This window comes from Pseudophryne corroboree, assembly GCF_028390025.1.
Source record: "Pseudophryne corroboree isolate aPseCor3 chromosome 7 unlocalized genomic scaffold, aPseCor3.hap2 SUPER_7_unloc_4, whole genome shotgun sequence".
Classification (NCBI taxonomy): domain Eukaryota; kingdom Metazoa; phylum Chordata; class Amphibia; order Anura; family Myobatrachidae; genus Pseudophryne; species Pseudophryne corroboree.
In genome coordinates, this window is record NW_026967613.1 from 391,930 (window position 1) to 410,193 (window position 18,264).

An 18,264-nucleotide genomic window follows, 5' to 3' on the forward strand; every position below is an offset into this window, starting at 1 on the left:
TACTTTCACGGTGTGTGTGTCTTGTCTTTTTTGGGGTATTTTTTTAGTAGTAGTACTACAGGTACCAGCGGGCCCGTTTTTCCGCCGCATGCTGGTACTTGTGGTTCTCCAAGTACCAGCATGCGGGGAAGGCTTGCTGGGCCTTGTAGTACTGCTACTAAAAACAATATATTTTCATTATCACAAAAGGCTATCAGCCCCCCCATCTGCAGCCCATTGGATGGGGGGGGACAGCCTCGGGCTTCACCCCTGGCCCTTGGGTGGCTGGGGGGGGGACCCCTTGATTGAAGGGGTCCCCACTCCCCCAGGGTACCCCGGCCAGGGGTGACTAGTTGGATTTTTGATGCCACGGCCGCAGGGCACTATATCAAAGTGACCCCCGGCTGTGGCATTATCTGTCCAGCTAGTGGAGCCCGGTGCTGGTTTTAAAAATACGGGGGACCCCTACTCTTTTTGTCCCCCATATTTTTGGAACCAGGACCAGGCGCAGAGCCCGATGCTGGTTGCTTAAATATGGGGGAACCCCTGTCAATTTTTTCCCCATATTTCTGCAACCAGGATCGGCTCAAAGAGCCCGAGGCTGGTTATGCTTAGGAGGGGGGACCCCACGCAATTTTTTTTAAGAAAATAACCACTTTCCAACCCCTTCCCACTGATATACATGCACGGATCTCATGGATCCGTGCATGCCTATACAATCACGGATTAAAAAAGCAGGTCTGTTTTTTTTTAGCACTTTTGTACGAGTTGTAATTTTTCACGGCAGTGTTTGTTTTTTTTTTGCTTTGCACTTCTTAGTAAATTACCGAGATTCATACTTAAACAGCCGCGTTTTGACCAATGGTGTATTCATTTGTATTTTTTTGTTGGACTTCCAAAAAATTACGAATGCCCTCATCACTGCCGTGATTATTGCTTAGTAAATTACCGAGATGACACTTTGATAAAAAAACGGCATCTTGGTCAAAATCGGGACCTTAGTAAATTTACCCCTATGTGTGTAATTACCTGAAGGTTGTAGAGATGAAGATAAGACACAATTATGGTAAATGCAGTGGTATTCTATGTCAGGTTAATGAACATTTGTCGGTTGAAGTCTTGTTCGGTGTCTGTTGAATGCAGTCTTCTTTGGGCTTTTGTCAAAAGGTGTGGGCAAAAAGCTTTGTCAATGTCCATAGACTTACAAAAGTGTTGGGCTAGCGTAATTTTAAAATTTCTAGGGAAACTGGGGGTCTATGGCATAGTTCATCAAATATCTGTGTATAAGGTTGTCAAAACTTCTTCTTTAATCCATCAGTTGTCTGTATACAGGGTCATCAAATTCCTCGTCAAAAAGTGGGTCTTTTTACCTTGGAAAAACCGGAAAAACAGGTGAAAGAAACGGACCGTATAATCGCATTTTCATCACATCATTGTTTCTACAGTTGGGTCATAAATCAAATCCATTGGAATTACAATTTCCTCACTCCTTAGACTCATTACCCTGGTACTACGTTTGCACTTCATTAAAGCCTGACCGCATCTAAATGTCAAGCCAATCGTTATGACAACACCTAAGATACATAGAAGAAACTTCCCTACATCCATTATGACTCCTTGAGCCCATTCTCCTAAACCAGAGAACCAATTTCACGGGTTCAACCATGACACCCAACCAGTCAGCTCATTACCCACAGCAGCAAGGGTGAGATTGTGTCTCCTGCGAAATTCCCACTTTAATTGGAGAATATCGTCCATCTTTTGGTCTATGACCTCGACCGGATCCTCGGTACTATTCGTTATATATGTGCAGCATTTCACGCCGTACTGCGTTGCCAGTGTGACACAATATCCACCTGTTACTGCTGTGAGATAATTAAGAACCATTCTATGCTGAACCAGTTCTGTTTTATAAGCTTGAAGCTCTCTTCCAGTATACCTAAAAGTGTCATCATACATTTCTGTGATATTGTCTAACAAATTTGCAAGCGCAGATATGTATTTATAATTCAACACTCCTCTGGCGGTGCAAGTGATGTCTAACGCGAGTAGAACCTGAATCCCGGTGGATTCATGGATCATGTCAGAGGCCGGATGCTCTGTTCTTTCTATCAGGTGCCGTTTAACTACGTGCTCGTAGTGGGTGTGAGTATAAGGAGCTTGGGCAACACGGTGTATATCTTTCATTTTGGCATGTGATACAGTCATTACTTCAGGCAGTACTTTTCCAATATAACACAATCCTTCAGAGTTTGGGGCAAGCCACTTATACGCCTTCCTCCCGCATATGAAATATGCATTATCGGGGAGAACATATGGGACGGAGTAGGACATAACCATATTACACATCTTCCATGTGAAATCTCCTAACCCTAATTCTCCCATCTGTCTAGTACACGTATCAGCTTGTACGATATGTGCACAGTATCCTGGTGATACCTCTCCAACTCTCGTAATCCTACTTCCTAGGGTATACCTATATCGGAAAGATTTTTCTCTACTGGCTATGTGGCGTATAAGCTCTGTATCTGTCGGCATTCTATCTGCTCTATATGAAAAGGTCATGGTTTGGTTACTCCATGACACTTCCCAATTTCCCGACTTTCGGGGATTGGAAATGTTAAAACATATTAGGGATCTATCCACATGATATTGGTGGAGCTTCAAACTAGGAGGACTGGAGATATTAAACCTCCTGTCCACCGGTCCCCCACCCTTTAGCTCAAGTACCTCCCCTACCATTAAAGGAAATGGTACTAGTCCTGATTTGCTATGACCTTGAGGTACTTGAGAGCATACCCAACAATCTGTTTGATTTAACACACTACCCACTAAGGAGTGATAGTCACTCAAGGGCTGCCGGTCCATGTGGATATTAAAACTGGATTGGCATTTCTTGATGCACCCATCCTCAACTACATTGTCACAGAGCCTACAGATACAGTTTTCTTCAGCTAACAATCCTTCACAATTCCTTCTATTGTCAATGCTATCGGATCGTTTTCTGATACTCGCCTTTACTTGTTGGTTAAGTTGTTCTTGGAAAACTACGCCTCCATCTTTGTCATCAGAACCCATTCCAGAACCTTTCTCGACCTCCATGGTACTCTCGCCGGAACAGACTGCTCTGGTCAACATCATGGTCAACAGGAAAATCCGTATCACAGTCTCTTGGGGCAAGTCCATCTTATAGGAGGAAACGAAGAAGAATGAGAAGGGGGAAAAAATAATTTGAGGGAGAGGGGATGGGAAGTGGAGAAAAACAATAAAAGGGAACAGGGAATCGACAACTGCTTTTGATCTTGTTATTTTCAATGCTCAGGTGCCGCCTCAGTCCTCCTGGAACAGACACTCCAGTGATACAACTTCCTCTACCGTCTGTTCCTTATCACGGGACCTCTCTGGATCAGCAACCTTCTTACAATGGGACGAATGAACCCAAGTCTCTCTCTGGACAACCTTCAATGCTGTAGTGCTAGTCAATAAGACTTGGTCTGACCATCTGTCAATAAGGCAACCTGAGCGTAGAAAATTCCGTATCATTACATAATCCCCAGGTTCAATGTCATGACAATTACTATCTGGTAAATCAGGAATCAATAACTTCAAATTATCATTTTGATTCCTTAGCTGTTTACTCATGTTAATCAGGTACTTTACAGTCACTTCATTGTTACACTTCAAATCATCCTGAGGGTTAATCATAACATGCGGTTGTCGACCAAACAAGATTTCAAAGGGAGACAGATTAAGAGGGGACCTGGGAGTGGTTCTGATGCTGTACAGTACTATGGGTAAAGCTTCTGGCCATGCCAATCCTGTTTCTGCCATAACTTTGCTCAGTTTATTTTTAATAGTGCTGTTCACTCTTTCCACCTTCGCACTCGCCTGTGGACGGTATGGAGTGTGCAGCTTACTATCAATTCCCATCAACATACACATTCCTTGAAAGACATCACCTGTAAAATGGGTACCCCTATCACTTTCGATTATTCTAGGGATACCATATCTACACACAAATTCCTGCACAATTTTCTTAGCAGTAAACATAGTGGTATTTGTGGCCGCAGGAAATGCTTCAACCCAATTTGAGAATACATCTATACAAACAAGTACATATTTCAAATTTCGACAAGGGGGTAATTGAATAAAGTCAATCTGTATTACCTGAAAAGGGCCGCCTGTAGGTGGGATATGAGATGGTTCTGTTGGTATTGCCTTTCCGATGTTCTTCCTCAAACAGGTAAGGCATGACATTGCTCTCTTACCTGCATGAGATGAAAATCCTGGGGCGCACCAATATGCTCTTACCAACTTGCACATTCCCTCCTTGCCCAGATGAGTCAGCCCGTGTGCTGCCTCAGCTAAACATGGAAGATATGCTCTGGGGGCCACTGGTTTACCCTGTCCATCCGTCCAGAGTCCTGAGGACTCCTGGCCATATCCTTTTGCCTTCCAGACTGCCTTTTCCTGTGTGGAACACAAATTTTGCATCTCACACAACTTCTGTGTGTTGATGGTATTAAATACCATCAGTTGTGTGGTGTCTGTCTGTCTGTCTGGGGGTACCAGCTGCTAACTTAGCAGCTTCATCTGCTCGGCTGTTACCAAGTGATACTGGGTCCTGGCTATATGTGTGTGCTTTACACTTGATAACAGCCACTCTGTCGGGTTCCTGTATCGCTGCTAGAAGCCTTTTGATGTGAGCTGCATGCGCTACCGGTGTACCAGCTGCCGTCATGAAATTTCTGAGGCGCCATAGGGCTCCGAAATCATGGACTACCCCAAATGCGTATCTAGAGTCGGTGTAGATATTGGCTGATTTGCCCTTAGCCAATTCACATGCTCTGGTTAGGGCGACCAGTTCAGCAACCTGGGCTGAGTGAGGTGGGCCTAGTGGTTCTGCTTCTATGGTGCCTTGATCATCTACGACTGCGTATCCAGTACACAAGTCTCCCGAGTCCGACTGTCTGTGACAACTACCATCCGTGTAGAAGGTAAGATCTACATCTTCCAGTGGGTTGTCACTGATGTCAGGCCTTGCGGTAAAATTTTGGGTCAAATATTCCATACAATCATGTGTGTCCTCCTTTGTATTAAATTCTCCTTCCCCACCACTCTCATCCTCCACCCTTTGTGCCTGTCCAGGCACACCTGGGAGATATGTTGCAGGATTTAATGCACTGCATCTCCTTATGGTGATGTTTACGGGGGCCATTAGTGCCAATTCCCATCGTGTAAACCGCGCTGATGAGACGTGTCTGGTTTGGGCAGAATTTAGCAAGGCTGACACTGCATGTGGTGTATGAATTGTGAGGTTGTGACCTAGCACTACATCTTCGCTTTTCGTTACTAGCAATGCTATCGCAGCAACGCTTCGCAAGCATGTGGGGAGGGATCGCGCTACCGTATCTAGCTGAGCGCTGTAGTATGCTACCGGCCTGCTGGCATCACCGTGCTTTTGGGTTAGGACGCCTGCTGCGCAACCAGCACTTTCTGTTCCGTACAGCTCAAAGGGTTTCCCATAGTCTGGCATACCTAATGCTGGTGCCTGCGTTAGGCACTGTTTAAGTCTCTCAAATGCCATCTCGGACTCGTCTGTGTGCGAAATCCGATCAGGCTTGTTTGAGGAGACCATCTCCTGCAAAGGTAATGCTAGAATGGAAAATCCTGGGATCCAGTTACGGCAATACCCACACATTCCTAAAAACGTTCTGATCTGTTGCTGGGTTTGAGTCAGAGTCATGTCTCTAATTGCTTGAATTCTATCAGCGGTCAGGTGTCTCAGTCCTTGTGTTAGACAGTGTCCCAAATATTTTACTTTAGTTTGGCATAATTGCAACTTGTCTTTGGAAACCTTGTGTCCTGTGTCTGAAAGATGAAACAGGAGCTGTTTCGTATCCTTCAGGGATGCTTCCAATGAATCTGAACACAGTAGTAAATCACCCACGTACTGTATCAATATTGATCCACTCTCTGGTTGGAAAGACTGTAAACAATCATGCAAAGCCTGGGAAAATATACTTGGACTGTCTATGAAACCTTGTGGTAATCGAGTCCATGTGTATTGGACTCCTCTGTATGTAAATGCAAACAAATATTGGCTGTCAGGGTGCAGAGGTACCGAAAAGAAAGCGGAGCAGAGGTCAATAACAGTGAAAAATTTCGCAGTGGGAGGGATTTGCATAAGGATGACAGCTGGATTTGGCACTACGGGGAACTGACTCTCAACTATTTTGTTAATCCCCCTTAAATCCTGCACTAGCCGGTAACCCCTCCCCCCACTCTTTTTCACAGGGAAGATGGGACTATTGGCTGTGCTGGATGTTCTTACCAGGATGCCCTGTTGTAGCAAGCGCTCTATTACTGGGTATACTCCTAACTCCACCTCTGGCTTCAGAGGGTATTGTGGGATTTTTGGAGCTATCCTACCATCTTTTACTTGCACAACTACTGGAGCTACGTTTGCCATCAATCTAGTGTCTTGTCCGTCTTTAGTCCACAGTGACTCTGGTATCTGGGATGGCATTTCTTCTACTTGGGATGGAGTCCTATTTGTCATAATGGTATGTGACATTAATTTTGATGGGGAGTCTAACATGTCTCGCACTTCCTGAGCGTGATTCTCAGGTATGTCCAAGAATACACCTTCAGGAGTACAATAAATGACGCACCCCATTTTACACAATAAGTCTCTTCCCAAGAGATTTGTCGGTGCCGATGCAGCCAGCAAAAAGGAATGCTTGGTATGTAAAGGCCCTATTGTAATCTCGGCTGGTTTGCTAGCAGGGTAATGCTGGACTACTCCCGTTACTCCCATGGCTGGAATTGTCTTACCAGTGGTTCTCATGCCCACTGTCGAATTTATCACTGATTTGGCCGCCCCCGTATCTACAAGAAAGTTTAATGTTTTACCAGCTACATCAATTGCAATTTCGGGTTCACTACCAAGACTTGCAATCAATTTTACTGGCTGCAGATTACAGGTATGGCCACACCCCTATTGGGTATGGTGACCTCCCTGAATCCCGCTGGCAGCAACTACTTGTGAAGGGGTTAACTGGGAACTGCCAGAGGCTTGCCAGTCTCTGTTCGGGGGGTATCTTTTTGTTTCCCCTGCATGTGGCTCATAACTCCGTTTCTGCGGACCCTGCTCCCAATGTCGTGTGTCGTGTCGTTGTCTAGGGGGTTGAAAAGACTTTTGTATGTTTCTCGATTTACAGTCTCGTGCAAAGTGTCCCTCTCTATGACAGAAATAACAGGTTACCACATTCGACTTACCCACAGGGTTTGGTGATTTATACAAAGGCTGCCTTGTGGTCAGGGCCTGTATACTTACGGCCATTAACTTATCACCTTGTAATTCCCTGTGTCTGGTGATATTCCGATCGTGATCCACAGCTGCCTCTCTCAAAGTAGCCACCGACAGACCTCGCCAACATGGTTGCGTGGTCTGTACCCTTGTCTTTAATGCCTCTTTTAAACCATCCATTAGTACAGATACTGCTACTTCTCGATGGTTTATGTTTGTTTTAATGTCCTCTATGCCTGTGTATTTTGCCATATCTAGTAATGCCCTGTGAAAATACTCTGCAGCTGTTTCTGACTCCTTTTGTTTAATGGAGAAAATCTTGTTCCATTTAACTACAGCTGGAAAATACTCCTTTAACTGTAAACTTATCCTTTTTACATTGTCTTTGTTGTACACATCTGTAAGAGGTACATCCTGATCCAATCCACAGTCAGCTAAAAATTGAGCTGAGTCGACATTGGAGGGTAAACAAGCCCTCAGCAATACCTGCCAGTCTTTGTTATTGGGCTCTAAAGTGTTCCCTAGGTCACTGATGTATTTCTGGCTAGCAACTAAGTCTTTCCTAGGGTCAGGGAATTCAGACACTATGGTTCTTAATTCCATTCGGGAAAACGGGCTGTACATGGCAATGTTCCTAATAGGAGTGACTCCTGTAGTGTCCGTTTTCCCATTTGGAACTGCTATTACCCTAACGGGAGCAAGTTTAATAACATCATTCTGTGTAGATTCTACAGCCTGTGGTGAAATGGTTTCAGCATAGTGTATGGTGCCGTACTTACCTGTTGATACGACCTCACCTGTCCCTCCGCTAGGGGCCTTTGTTACTAATCTTAAGGGTTGGGCCGTGCCTACTGTTGTTTCTGATATGGTGGCTGCTAGAGAGAGCGCCGATATTGTTGCCGATTCGTCCTCTTGATCACACTCCTGGGGAAAGTTCAAAACAGGGTACAACTTGCACGGGTTAATACTTGCATTGGTTAACTTATTAACATTTACACAGTTGCTAAGTGTTTGTTTGTTACACCCTAATGCGTCATTCTCCGCAACCGATTTCTCTCCTGATATGTATGGTGGCGGCGGTGCCGTGGCTATCAGTTTCCTGATAGGGTTAGATCTTGCCGCCTGAGCCAATCCTCTCTGTATTTCACCCTCCTGTTGCCATAACTGCAAATAATCATAATGTTTAATCCGTCTCTTTGTTGATTTAATGAGACATATCCTCCTCCTTAGATTTTGTAACACTTCTGGGCTAAAGCTGCCTACTCTTGGGAACTTCTCCCCGTCATGTACCGTCATTCTCTCCCATTCATCACATAAAACCTCTGTGTGTGAACCGTATTTTTCACACATTACGTACCTTGCCGACCCGATTGGTCGGTTTACTGAATCAACCCGAACCGAGGTTGATCGCCCCCTACCTGAACAATTGGCCCCCATACCTGTAGGTGTTGCTTTCACCACCTCTGACCTTCAATCAGGGTCTTCAGCGAACCCTTACAAAAACCAAAATGTTCAAGATAGGCTGACGGTGGCGGTTTACCGAGTACCTCACTCACTCGCCCACGCCGACCAATACGACCTACACACTGCCCTAGTGCTGGCGTACTCGACCCAGGGCCCCTATGAACCTTCGTTTACTGGAACATGTGAGTGTGATCCGCAGAGCATTAACCCTTTCCAGTAACTGTTGGTTGTTGGATAATTCCTGAGTGACCAGCGAACTTCCCTTCAGAAAATAAAAAATTACACAAATCACGTCAGAATGTACAAATAGTGTTTATGACCCGTTTCGTACACAAATGGTACTGGTCAGATTAACTAATGCACACAATTACGTGCGGTACAATCAGTCTGCACATAAGCAACTAATCTTATGTGCAGAGCGACCAGTGGAATCGAAAATTGCGGCTGCGAATTCCTTCAGCATGAGCTTTAATGGCCTATATGGGTTCTGCACCAACCCCCTGGGTTGTGCTCTTTTCTCTATTTATAGCGGACTTCCTTGTCTGCTGTACCTGGACCTCCTGGTCAATTCCGGACCTCCTGGTCTGTGCTACAATAGACCTCCTGGTCTGCTATACTCTAATGCTCAGATTTTATGTTTAACAAAGGATGCCTCCCTTGCCACCATGCACGTCACTTACATGTATGTACCCTGCGAGAACTCGACTTCTTGTGGTTCAACCTCAAAAAATTGTATAAACTTATATATGCAAACACTCACTCACCACATGTACACTTTTGTTTCTATTTCTATTTCTGCGCAGAAATTTTCTTTCCTTTAGACCAGATGTGTTGTAAATTTGGAGAAGGATCTGTTAATCTAAATTTCGGACACTAAAATAGATTTGCGCTATTTATCGCGTTGCCACCTTTTCGCCTGTTACAATAACACTAGCGTGTGATTTGAGTTACGTGGGCGTACCCGGACGCTCCGTTGCGTAATATACGCTGCGTGCGTCGGCCTTTGAGTTGCGTACGCGAGTCTCACCCTTTGTTAGAGACACGTGTACACAAAGCAAATATCCACCGTAACACAATTTTACACGTTTATCAATGTAGATGATCCTCGATCATCTACCGAACACCACACCAATCTCTCCTTGTATCTTTAGGTAGAGCTGCGTGCGTGCTTTTCAATTTACACCTTAATGTATTACTTTTACTCTTTAACTATGAAATAGCGGCAAATCTCTCTTAGCACGTTTATCAATTATAAAATGGCAAACAGAAGAGTGATATATGAAAATACAAGAAAATGAAAAGAAATGCAGATATGTGCGTGCGTACGCAAGACAGAAATAAACAGTTTTAAAAGACACTAGCGTGTTGTTCTTACCTCCGGTTCCGGATTCCCTCAGCACCCTTTACTAAGCGAAGCAGACGCTTATCCAGACAGCACTACGAGGAATATGACCTCCCGCCCTTTGCTGATGGATAATGTCTGCTGAAATTACCTAGTGCAGATATGTGAAGGACGGACGAGCCGCCAATTGATAAAGCTAAATATTTATCTTACTTAAAACCCTTTAAGAGGCCTAAGAACACTGTACGCTATTGACGTCTGGAGTACCGTAAGGGTACGCACGTTGCGTAACAATCGCTTAGCGTAGCGTACGCTCGGGACCACGAGGAGATCACCAGCGGCGCAGACGCTCACAATGTTAAACCTTTACATGTAAACCATGAACAATGTATTATACAGGAAAAACCTTAGTGTAATGGTGGGGTGTAGATGCAACACAATGTTACCTTATTAACTTAAAGCTGTTCGAGCGTCTCCGACAGACCAGAGAATACTTAACACCCTAAGAAATACACAAATGCCGGGCTTAGGGTCTAACGCCTTATATGAATGTTATACTTGCAAAAGAATAATACAATACAAGTCATACACTACCAATATAACATAGACTAACTAACCAGATAACTACACAGGAAATACAATACAATACAAGTACGTTTAAGGAAAAAAATGAGAGAAAGAGGAGAGGAGAGAGAGAGATATGGCCCACAATACCAATAAAGACAATATGATTGCGGAGAAAAACTTACGCCCAAGGGGAACGATCGCATGCGCCTCTGGATATCCAGCTCCCGATTATCAGCAATGAGAACCGTTGAAGAGTGAGAGCTGGATATGATCGGCTTGTCTATTTATGCCCCACACACACAATACAATTCAATGGTCCCTACAATCTCATTGTTCATTGGACACAGGAATTCGTCTTCGCATTATAACAAAAGGTTATAGGTTGATTCATACAGGTGGGCTGTGACTATTTCCAACTGCTCAGGTGGGTGGGAAACTAGGTTTCCCGCCGCATGGATAAGTAAGTGCAAATAATAGTAAAAGTACATAAACTTCTTATGTCCATAACTATTCGCACGAGCGATTAATCTGCTTCAAACCAACACCGGAATATTGCTAATTAAATACTCTTCCGATGGATACTAAACACCACTGTATGACTCATGTCTGACCCTTCGTATCAAACAAAGAGGGATCTCTCTGTCCATGAACATGCTATATTAACTAAACTTTCAGATTCTATCAAAGGGACCATAATCTACAAAATACATTATATGGTTAAAATATATATCGATTGAGTCGCCCGCTAGACGCATACAAACTCTACCGTAAATCCGCATATCGTGCGCCTGCGGGTGCACGCGACTGCGAGTATGCGCACGCACGGGAGAGCTCTTGCACGCGCAGCGGGAGCTCGCATGAGGTGCAGATATGGCAGTGTGCATAGTGATATTTTTCTGACTTTGACAGTTTTATATAAGTAAATGGGGATCCTTAGTGCTGAGTCTCTGAATTATGTATATGTGATTATAGATATGAGGTATTGATTGAAAGATTATAGGTTAATCTGTATATAGATTATATATTTTCTGTTATTTTTTAAACCACCTTGTTGCTTATTTTATTATTATTTTTAATCACCATGTTGCTTATTTTTATATTATGAAATGCCTTTATATGTGCAATTGCAATTAGAAAGTTGTTCCATATGTGAGTCATTACATGTATGCATCCAATTAGTACATGTATGTATCCAATCAACTAATTAGTAATACTATTGGTCCGGTGCATTTTAAAAAGAGCCTGCTAGGCTGCTGATGTATCCTCTGACGAAACCGCTCTTGGATAACAGCGGAGAAACGCGTAAGAAAGGTGATTACAGGACACTCTGATTGCTGAGATATAAGCCCGTTCATGAACGAGCTACATCACGGCGGACGTCTGATGTAAAGACAGCGGTGAAGGGGAAAAAGCAATTTGAGACCGAGCAAAAGGAGGTCTCTACCCCACGGCAGGGAGAAATATCCCGACCGCGAGTGCCAATATGATCCAGCCAAGGTTAACGGGGGTCGTAGCATACCGCTGTGTTTCACCAACCATCACAGCGCTCTCCCCCTGTTTTCTTTCATTACTCACGTGAGTTACATATGAACTTTAACTGCAGTAAATAAGAGGCGTTGGTTACAACTGTTGCTGTTCATCCACAAGAAGGAATTTAATGTATCAATTACAATTGGAAAGTAACGAATAAATTACAACAGCTGTATCCAGGAGGATTTTTTGGACACTTTAATAAACATTCCGTTGTCATCAAGGGCAATATGAAATAGATCCTGATTACATTTAGATATGGATAGTGGTGCCTATATATGTTGACTCCATTGTATTTTATTGAATGTGGGTTTCTTCTGTCTATATATATTTTTTAAAAATAAGGAGCTTGTATATTTTATTTTTTGCGCTCCCTTTATAACAAATGTGATTATCTTTAAAATTTGGTTTATTATTGGTAGAACAGTACTACCTATGGGAGCAGCATTTTATAATATATGGTGAAAATTAATAGATGTATAAAGATTAAATAAGCAACAAATTGGTGAAATAGATAAGTTTTGATAGGAGCGCTGGGTTCTATATATATATATTGACATTTGGTTATATATATGTATAGACTTTATAAATTCTTGACAGAGATGTGCCTGAGCAGCGGCCCTCCCCAGCCCTATCCCAAATCATACTTATTTTGCATAGGCTGGGGAGGGCCGCTGCTCAGGCATACCGCAGGAGCAGCACACCCAGAGTGCAATGGGTGAGCCTTGCCCTGGGAGAAGCACCTTCATGATCATAGTATCTCACCTGGCAGGTAAGTAGGAGTTGGGCTAGAGCTGGGGAGGGTCGCTGCTCGGGCACCCCCCTGTCAAGTGAAGGAGATCCAACTGAGGCAGCACAAGGGAACTCTCGAAAGAGGAACAAGGCTAGAGGAAGATCTGAGACAAAGAAATTTGACTTTTACCAGAGCTGACCAGAGGAAAGCACAAACACAGTCCCCCACTACCACAAATAATGCAGTCAAGTTTCCCACATTTGGGGAAATCACAGGGGTCAGCATACCCAGAATGCAATGAATGAACCTCACCCTGGGAGAAAAATCTTCATGACCATGGTATCTCCTATGCAAAATAAGTATGATTTGGGATAGGGCTGGGGAGGGCCGCTGCTCAGGCATATCTCTGTCAAGTAAAGGAGATTCGTCTGCATATGAAAAGAGAAAAGGGGCGTGCAGGGCATGGCGGCCTTTTGCGGCGCTTGGATGACCCCTAGCTCGCATTAAGCACCTCCACCCTCCTTCGGTGTGGGGCTCATGTTGGCTATGCCCCAGCCCCTGAAGCATTCAAGCTGATTTCTTGCAGCAGCTGGGCACTGTAACAGCTCCAGAGCTACTCTGTAAGGCAAGTAAAAGGGCGTGGGCCCTGCAGCACTACCTGTAGTTTGCATTGTGCGTTGGAAGGCACAAAGTAAGCAGACGGGAGAAGTCAGGATAGTGCGCAAGGGCATAGAAGGGAGCAGCTCAAGAAAAGAGAAGTGGAAACAGACAGCAAACTAGGCTGGAGAGAGACCTGAGACAAAGAGATCTGAATTATACGAGAGCCGACCAGGGGAAACACAAATTATGCAGTCAAGTTTCCCACATTTGGGGAAATCACAGGAGCAGCACACCCAGAGTGCAATGGGTGAGCCTTGCCCTGGGAGAAGCACCTTCATGATCATAGTATCTCACCTGGCAGGTAAGTAGGAGTTGGGCTAGAGCTGGGGAGGGTCGCTGCTCGGGCACCCCCCTGTCAAGTGAAGGAGATCCAACTGAGGCAGCACAAAGGAACTCTCGAAAGAAGAACAAGGCTAGAGGAAAATCTGAGACAAATAAATCTGACTTTTACCAGAGCTGACCAGAGGAAAGCACAAACACAGTCCCCCACTACCACAAATAATGCAGTCGAGTTTCCCACATTTGGGGAAATCACAGGGGTCAGCATACCCAGAATGCAATGAATGAACCTCACCCTGGGAGAACAATCTTCATGACCATGGTATCTCCTATGCAAAATAAGTATGATTTGGGATAGGGCTGGGGAGGGCCGCTGCTCAGGCACATCTCTGTCAAGTAAAGGAGATTCAACTGAGGCAGCACAAGGGAACTCTCATCTGGGGACAACAACTCCAGGGAGAACACATATTTTCAGATGAACATGGGAGGGCAGAAGGCTGCCTAATACTGAAGCACCCCCAAACAACAAACCAAATGCAACAACTAGTGCAAGCATTCCTGGGGGAAGGCCTGCAGCAGATGGATTTGCATATGGTGATGTCATCCAAGCAGTGAGTCAAAGTTGGCTTCAACCCTCGTCTGCATATGAAAAGAGAAAAGGGGCGTGCAGGGCATGGCGGCCTTTTGCGGCGCTTGGAAGACCACTAGTTCGCATTAAACACCTCCACCCTCCTTCGGTGTGGGGCTCATGTTGGCTATGCCCCAGCCCCTGAAGCATTCAAGCTGATTTCTTGCAGCAGCTGGGCACTGTAACAGCTCCAGAGCTGCTCTGTAAGGCAAGTAAAAGGGTGTGGGCCCTGCAGCACTACCTGTAGTTCGCATTGTGCGTTGGAAGGCACAAATTAAGCAGACGGGAGAAGTCAGGATAGTGCGCAAGGGCATAGAAGGGAGCGGCTCAAGAAAAGAGAAGTGGAAACAGACAGCAAACTAGGCTGGAGAGAGACCTGAGACAAAGAGATCTGAATTATACGAGAGCCGACCAGGGGAAACACAAATTATGCAGTCAAGTTTCCCACATTTGGGGAAATCACATGAGCAGCACACCCAGAGTGCAATGGGTGAGCCTTGCCCTGGGAGAAGCACCTTCATGATCATAGTATCTCACCTGGCAGGTAAGTAGGAGTTGTGCTAGAGCTGGGGAGGGTCGCTGCTCGGGCACCCCCCTGTCAAGTGAAGGAGATCCAACCGAGGCAGCACAAGGAAACTCTCGAAAGAAGAACAAGGCTAGAAGAAGATCTGAGACAAATAAATCTGACTTTTACCAGAGCTGACCAGAGGAAAGAACAAACACAGTCCCCCACTACCACAAATAATGCAGTCGAGTTTCCCACATTTGGGGAAATCACAGGGGTCAGCATACCCAGAATGCAATGTATGAACCTCACCCTGGGAGAACAATCTTCATGACCATGGTATCTCCTATGCAAAATAAGTATGATTTGGGATAGGGCTGGGGAGGGCCGCTGCTCAGGCACATCTCTGTCAAGTAAAGGAGATTCAACTGAGGCAGCACAAGGGAACTCTCATCTGGGGACAACAACTGCAGGGAGAACACATATTTTCAGATGAACATGGGAGGGCAGAAGGCTGCCTAATACTGAAGCACCCCCAAACAACAAAACAAATGCAACAACTAGTACAAGCATTCCTGGGGGAAGGCCTGCAGCAGATGGATTTGCATATGGTGATGTCATCCAAGCAGTGGGTCAAAGTTGGCTTCAACCCTCGTCTGCATATGAAAAGAGAAAAGGGGCGTGCAGGGCATGGCGGCCTTTTGCGGCGCTTGGATGACCCCTAGTTCGCATTAAACACCTCCACCCTACTTCGGTGTTGGGCTCATGTTGGCTATGCCCCAGCCCCTGAAGCATTCAAGCTGATTACTTGCAGCAGCTGGGCACTGTAATAGCTCCAGAGCTGCTCTGTAAGGCAAGTAAAAGGGTGTGGGCCCTGCAGCACTACCTGTAGTTCACATTGTGCGTTGGAAGGCACAAAGTAAGCAGACGGGAGAAGTCAAGATAGTGCGCAAGGGCATAGAAGGGAGCGGCTCAAGAAAAGAGAAGTGGAAACAGACAGCAAACTAGGCTGGAGAGAGACCTGAGACAAAGAGATCTGAATTATACGAGAGCCAACCAGGGGAAACACAAATTATGCAGTCAACTTTCCCACATTTGGGGAAATCGCAGGAGCAGCACACCCAGAGTGCAATGGATGAGCCTTGCCCTGGGAGAAGCACCTTCATGATCATCTATTAATTTTCACCATATATTATAAAATGCTGCTCCCATAGGTAGTACTGTTCTACCAATAATAAACCAAATTTTAAAGATAATCACACTTGTTATCAAGGGAGCGCAACAAATATATAAGCAACAAATTGGTGAAATAGATACGTTTTGATAGGAGCGCTGGGTTCTATATATATATATTGACATTTGGTTATATATATGTATAGACTTTATAAATTCTTGACAGAGATGTGCCTGAGCAGCGGCCCTCCCCAGCCCTATCCCAAATCATACTTATTTTGCATAGGCTGGGGAGGGCCGCTGCTCAGGCATACCGCAGGAGCAGCACACCCAGAGTGCAATGGGTGAGCCTTGCCCTGGGAGAAGCACCTTCATGATCATAGTATCTCACCTGGCAGGTAAGTAGGAGTTGGGCTAGAGCTGGGGAGGGTCGCTGCTCGGGCACCCCCCTGTCAAGTGAAGGAGATCCAACTGAGGCAGCACAAGGGAACTCTCGAAAGAGGAACAAGGCTAGAGGAAGATCTGAGACAAAGAAATTTGACTTTTACCAGAGCTGACCAGAGGAAAGCACAAACACAGTCCCCCACTACCACAAATAATGCAGTCAAGTTTCCCACATTTGGGGAAATCACAGGGGTCAGCATACCCAGAATGCAATGAATGAACCTCACCCTGGGAGAAAAATCTTCATGACCATGGTATCTCCTATGCAAAATAAGTATGATTTGGGATAGGGCTGGGGAGGGCCGCTGCTCAGGCATATCTCTGTCAAGTAAAGGAGATTCGTCTGCATATGAAAAGAGAAAAGGGGCGTGCAGGGCATGGCGGCCTTTTGCGGCGCTTGGATGACCCCTAGCTCGCATTAAGCACCTCCACCCTCCTTCGGTGTGGGGCTCATGTTGGCTATGCCCCAGCCCCTGAAGCATTCAAGCTGATTTCTTGCAGCAGCTGGGCACTGTAACAGCTCCAGAGCTACTCTGTAAGGCAAGTAAAAGGGCGTGGGCCCTGCAGCACTACCTGTAGTTTGCATTGTGCGTTGGAAGGCACAAAGTAAGCAGACGGGAGAAGTCAGGATAGTGCGCAAGGGCATAGAAGGGAGCGGCTCAAGAAAAGAGAAGTGGAAACAGACAGCAAACTAGGCTGGAGAGAGACCTGAGACAAAGAGATCTGAATTATACGAGAGCCGACCAGGGGAAACACAAATTATGCAGTCAAGTTTCCCACATTTGGGGAAATCACAGGAGCAGCACACCCAGAGTGCAATGGGTGAGCCTTGCCCTGGGAGAAGCACCTTCATGATCATAGTATCTCACCTGGCAGGTAAGTAGGAGTTGGGCTAGAGCTGGGGAGGGTCGCTGCTCGGGCACCCCCCTGTCAAGTGAAGGAGATCCAACTGAGGCAGCACAAAGGAACTCTCGAAAGAAGAACAAGGCTAGAGGAAAATCTGAGACAAATAAATCTGACTTTTACCAGAGCTGACCAGAGGAAAGCACAAACACAGTCCCCCACTACCACAAATAATGCAGTCGAGTTTCCCACATTTGGGGAAATCACAGGGGTCAGCATACCCAGAATGCAATGAATGAACCTCACCCTGGGAGAACAATCTTCATGACCATGGTATCTCCTATGCAAAATAAGTATGATTTGGGATAGGGCTGGGGAGGGCCGCTGCTCAGGCACATCTCTGTCAAGTAAAGGAGATTCAACTGAGGCAGCACAAGGGAACTCTCATCTGGGGACAACAACTCCAGGGAGAACACATATTTTCAGATGAACATGGGAGGGCAGAAGGCTGCCTAATACTGAAGCACCCCCAAACAACAAACCAAATGCAACAACTAGTGCAAGCATTCCTGGGGGAAGGCCTGCAGCAGATGGATTTGCATATGGTGATGTCATCCAAGCAGTGAGTCAAAGTTGGCTTCAACCCTCGTCTGCATATGAAAAGAGAAAAGGGGCGTGCAGGGCATGGCGGCCTTTTGCGGCGCTTGGAAGACCACTAGTTCGCATTAAACACCTCCACCCTCCTTCGGTGTGGGGCTCATGTTGGCTATGCCCCAGCCCCTGAAGCATTCAAGCTGATTTCTTG

General features: G+C 45.5%; 8 non-coding genes across 8 annotated transcripts; all 8 read right to left on the reverse strand.

The window, feature by feature from the left end:
- Nucleotides 1-13,126: 13,126 nt before the first annotated feature.
- On the reverse strand, nucleotides 13,127-13,290 carry LOC134986640 (U1 spliceosomal RNA). Its single transcript, XR_010192490.1, has one exon. It is a non-coding gene; the product is annotated as a U1 spliceosomal RNA (small nuclear RNA).
- Nucleotides 13,291-13,733: 443 nt separating this feature from the next.
- Nucleotides 13,734-13,896, reverse strand: LOC134986574 (U1 spliceosomal RNA). Its single transcript, XR_010192424.1, has one exon. It is a non-coding gene; the product is annotated as a U1 spliceosomal RNA (small nuclear RNA).
- A 152-nt stretch (nucleotides 13,897-14,048) lies between these two features.
- Nucleotides 14,049-14,212, reverse strand: LOC134986617 (U1 spliceosomal RNA). The gene has a single exon (XR_010192466.1). It is a non-coding gene; the product is annotated as a U1 spliceosomal RNA (small nuclear RNA).
- Nucleotides 14,213-14,883: 671 nt separating this feature from the next.
- On the reverse strand, nucleotides 14,884-15,046 carry LOC134986587 (U1 spliceosomal RNA). Its single transcript, XR_010192437.1, has one exon. It is a non-coding gene; the product is annotated as a U1 spliceosomal RNA (small nuclear RNA).
- Nucleotides 15,047-15,198: 152 nt separating this feature from the next.
- Nucleotides 15,199-15,362, reverse strand: LOC134986628 (U1 spliceosomal RNA). The gene has a single exon (XR_010192477.1). It is a non-coding gene; the product is annotated as a U1 spliceosomal RNA (small nuclear RNA).
- A 1,368-nt stretch (nucleotides 15,363-16,730) lies between these two features.
- Nucleotides 16,731-16,894, reverse strand: LOC134986641 (U1 spliceosomal RNA). The gene has a single exon (XR_010192491.1). It is a non-coding gene; the product is annotated as a U1 spliceosomal RNA (small nuclear RNA).
- A 443-nt stretch (nucleotides 16,895-17,337) lies between these two features.
- LOC134986575 (U1 spliceosomal RNA) lies at nucleotides 17,338-17,500 on the reverse strand. The gene has a single exon (XR_010192425.1). It is a non-coding gene; the product is annotated as a U1 spliceosomal RNA (small nuclear RNA).
- A 152-nt stretch (nucleotides 17,501-17,652) lies between these two features.
- LOC134986618 (U1 spliceosomal RNA) lies at nucleotides 17,653-17,816 on the reverse strand. The gene has a single exon (XR_010192468.1). It is a non-coding gene; the product is annotated as a U1 spliceosomal RNA (small nuclear RNA).
- Nucleotides 17,817-18,264: the final 448 nt, after the last annotated feature.